Source organism: Oratosquilla oratoria, chromosome 6 (assembly GCF_046742065.1).
Source record: "Oratosquilla oratoria isolate Oo_2021 chromosome 6, ASM4674206v1, whole genome shotgun sequence".
Lineage (NCBI taxonomy): Eukaryota > Metazoa > Arthropoda > Malacostraca > Stomatopoda > Squillidae > Oratosquilla > Oratosquilla oratoria.
The window spans coordinates 45,854,214-45,859,213 of record NC_134782.1 but is presented as its reverse complement, the minus strand read 5'-3'; positions in this window follow the sequence as shown (position 1 = coordinate 45,859,213).

Here is a 5,000-nt window from a genome sequence, read left to right as displayed (position 1 = left end):
CAAATCCACTTCTTCATCGCGATATTTTCTCCAAGGATAGAATCACATTATTGGAATTTTAATTTATGTAAAAATCTCTCTTGTTGCAAAGTAACTACTCTATAGAAAAATATATTATAGAATTTCTATCAAAATTTATAGTCCCACGGAGTATTCGGCCCACTAATGAAAGCCTACTCGAAAGCAACTTGAATGAAGAAATAAAATGCAATTAAGCTTTATTCTCCCACCTTATGCAGTACTGTTCCAGCTGTCAAGTTTTATGACTCGAATTGACCGTTCCAGCCACTAAACCACTAAACTACCATTTAATCCCTTTAAGGAATCAAGTACGTCTGAATAATAGATACTTCGTAAATGTACTCAAACTACAACGTTTCCACCTTCTCATGTAATATTCATCCTCTCCCACAATGCACTCCGCACCCAAAACAACTAAACAAAAATCTAGAAAGTTATAGTATACAATAAACGAGATAGATAAAACATAGGAAACATAATACTACCATTTTCATGTCAGATATGACCCTATGGTATATGCATATGATCTTACGAAGAACATACTAGACTTCACAGGAAAACTTAGAATAAATTTCTAGTGTACAAAAGGCCTCTAGACATGCAAATGTGATCACAGTGTACTCCTTAGATAAGGCTAAGACCTATCTAGTTTATGTAAATATCATAGAGCCACTGGAGCTAAGAACCAAAACTCCCTTCCTTGTTACGAGAGGAGATTCCTTTGCAAAGTGTTTAGCCTTATAGGTACAAATTTATGTCTTAATTGTGTTATGGTATTTACTCTCTGGCTCATGTAACCTAACTTTCACTTTCTCTTACTGCCGTCCTACTTTCATAGTTAACAGGTCTTCTAGTATATACAGACTAGACTTTAATGTATGACTGAACGTCTAGACTTAAAATTGAACATATATCGTCCTCTTCCTCTCACTCTTCAGTGTTCGAATTCTATAGTCGTGACAACCTTATTTGCACAAAGTATCTGAGTCTCAAAGGTCCCTGAATCATATGGGGTTTGATTTGTAAAAGGCACAGGATTTTTTCCCACAAATGTTGACCAAGTGTTCTTAAACATCGAGTGTGTGGTCCTTTTTACAGTAGCCAGATGTTTGTGTTTTTTCTTTTTTTGTCACTCAAACCTTGTGTGATTTGGTGGGAATGTCTCACAGAATTCTTTGTAACGTAACGGAGACCACATTGCATACATAACAAGCAGCAGCAATAAAATGATCTAATTGGTATAGTGCTTGAGTTCTAATTTAAACACTACTTTTTGCATTTTAGGTAATTTCCAATAAACATATAAAATGTCTACTGGTCTCATGAATATGAATAAGGATATAACTTTATGATGAAAATGTTATTTGATTTGTTAATATAAATTTATAGAGAACTCTAGATCTCTGCTTAGTAGGAATACTAGCAATGCTTTAATATGAACGCTAATTTTTACATTCTAGATTATCTATATGTAAATTTATATTTATATTTGTATTCAAAACTTATTCATACATTCATATCTATATTCATATCTATATTCACAATTATATTTATATCCATGTTCATATTTATATCTATATATATATATATTTGTATTTGTATTACTATTTCTGTTTACATATCTATATATTCCCGTGGTCCACATTGAACTAAGTTCCAGTAAAATGAAGATTGTGTTGTTTATATAATTTCATATTATACCGTTTATTATGTGTTACATCACATTCCCAGGGTCTGTGGACTATTATGCCCAGCCGAAGACAAAAAATACTTAAACATCTCAAGGATTTTATGGTGTAAATAAGAATTTCATTGCTAATTGTTTTATACAGTTTCAATATAGTATTAACCTAACAGTAAAACGTGTTTGTTTTTTTTAAGAATATTTTGAATACCTACCAAGAAGCGGTACATTTGTAGTACAATCTTGGGTGGATTAAAAATATGATTTGTCCTCATGCTAAATGCATTATTTTACACGCTTACAAATATTCGTCAAAAATTTTTTCTTTATATATTTTTTTCTTAAATAATTATCATCAATTTTGCCGTGAAAGAATAAAACTACGATAAAAGTGAATGTAAGTAGTTGTTCTATTGCTTGTTGTTTATGATAAAATACTAAAAAAAAGAAAAAAAAAACAGACGTTATTTCTTACGGAAACTAGAAAACATCTACAGCTCTGCGATCATCATAAGAATGCCCATTCCACAAGCCAACAGCCTCAACGCAATGGTCTCCTTCGGACTTCGTTCAGACAAACGACAGGGAAATTTATTCAACAAAGAGGTCACGGGTAAGTGAGTTGAACACCAGAGGGGCTAGCACGGGACCGTACCAACTTGTGTGTAAAGTTTCTTATCAAATTTCTTGCTCGGAATCAAGAGGGTGATTTATTGTGCGATTTCATGGCACATTTCTCGGTACAAATCGTAGCCCAGGGTATGTGTTGTAATCCAAATTGTTATATGGCTAATTCATTGGAGTCGCCAGTACGTAGTGTAAGATCCGATTCCTCGCTTGCACTGTAGTGAGAAGAATATTGAATAAATATTGCAGCAATAATGCAACTGTGGTCGTTATATTTTTAATTAGACAATAAACTTAACACGGTGTACTATAAATATAACTACTTGAACAATGTTCAGTTCCAAAATTACTCAGGGCCATCCCGATATTGTTCAAAAGTTGAATTATAATCCATCAACCTTTGTTATATCGAAAGAAGGTGTGATTTTTTTTTTTTTTTTTTTTTTTTTTTTTTTTACAGTATGTGTGGCTTCTCATGCAGTTACTTATGGGACTCTGTGTGTATTCATAAGCGCCACCCTTGCTGCACGGTAAGTCTGGATGGAACCTCTTTGAAGGCTGAGGTCTTCTCGTGACACACAACCGTTAACTTTAACGAATTTTCATTAAATATATTGGTCCGCGATATTATCCGAGCCCCGAAAATGGTGTATATCAGTTGGAAATAAAATATTTTTTTATTCTTCACCCTCTTAGTCTAGTCCCCTCTGCGTGTTCACAAATAATCTAATGTCTACCATTTTCCACACACGAGGATGAATCTATTTGAAACAAGTACATATTTTGGAACACCCTGTAGTTTGCACTCCAGAAAAATTAAAGATTCAAATGACAAATATGCAGTCTTCACGAGTTTCAAAAACCTTAAACATTTGCTACTTATACATATTGAGCATGCGTGCGTGCGTTTGTGTGTGTGTGTGTGTGTGTATGTACGGCGAGCCACAAAACTGATTCCAAATATAAAAAATTAATCATACAAAAATCTACTAAAACATATCAATATATTTTCCCTCGTGATCGACAGCTATTTCCCTCCCGGAAGAGAACTCAGAGCTAATATGTGAACCGATCTATGGGTAATGCTGTGACCTTATACGCACACACACATCCAACTCCCTGCCCACGAGAGTTGGAATAACGACTCGCAGCGCATCGATACTGAAATTATTTCAGTCCTGGGCGGTATTCGAACCCGGACCTCCGTAGTGGCGGCCGCGAACGCTACCACTGCTCGGTCATGTGTGTGTGTGTGTGTGTGTGTGTGTGTGTGTGTGTGTGTGTGTGTGTGTGTGTGTGTGTGTGTGTGTGTGTGCGTGCGTGTGCGTGCGTGTGCGTGCGTGTGCGCGCGTGCACGAAATGTACGCTAAATTGTGTTGTTGAAAAGTAAAATCATATCAATTGCAACCTTGAACCCAAATGCACTGCATATGACTTGAGCAAGCAAATTGTGCCATCAGTGTACATGACACAAAACAAACATCCAAACGATAAATATCGTACACGACATTGTGCAATCTCTCTCCGGCTCACTGACACTATGTCTACAGTATCGTGATATGCTATAAAGTGTTAAGTGCACATCAAGTTACACTTTGAAGTAAAGCTGTTACACATGGATGCAGATACACGTAAATAGTTTGAAAAAAAAAATGGCGGATGTAGGAAAGGGCCGAATGAAGGCAAGGCGTCCCTGTGACCTGTAAGATTTATCCTTCAAGGTTCCAAGGCTTATTACCTTTCTCATCATTCCTCTCGACAAGTCCAAACTTTTGAAGGTTACACTCGCAGTACAATTATCATTTGTTGCTGGTGCGACTTTTTCTTTAATGGCAGCTTACCCATGAAATATTGCAACACCGAAGACAAAAGGTTATGGAAAATGATCAAGGACGAAATATAATTCTTTACGAAAACGGAAGCTCGTCCAGGGTTGAAACCTCCGACCTTTGAGACGTTTGCTGGGCGCTAACCGCTAGGCTACCACGGCTCCTTCAATACATGACGTATTGCACGGCACACAACATCCAGGCTTATGGAACACTATCAAGAGGAGACAGTAATAAAAATGCGACATTTCAATCATCACTTCCCCAATATAATCCATAAACATTCTACACTCCGTTAAGAGTATTTTTTTTTATATGTTCCAATAAGTTCTTGGAAAATCCGACATATCAATTACTATTTTCTTATTCAATCTACAAAAATCCTTCACTCCGTTAGGAATATATTTGTCGTTATATGTTTCGGTAAGCTTTATGAAGTAAGCTACAACGATTTACGATATATCACAGACTAAAACAAATATATGATTTGTACGATTAATAAACACCCTACATTCCACACGTATTACCCACCATAAAACGTTAGGGAAATGTATGCTAGAAGCCTGCCGAAGGGTATATCGATATCTTATGTCATTCAGCCGATGTTTTAAGTGCTTCAGTGACATTCCTACGGACTTGCTAATCACTTTTAAGATCTATTACCCCTCCATGCTGTTACCCTTTCTAGATCTCTCCTCAACTTCATTCATAACTCCATCTCTAGGGTTCAACATTGTCCCCAAAGACAGAAACGTTACAATCATAAGCACTACAAACGGTGGTCCCATCTGTTAAGTTAGCAAGCACATTTATTCGCGTTGTAGATTAGCAACATTTAT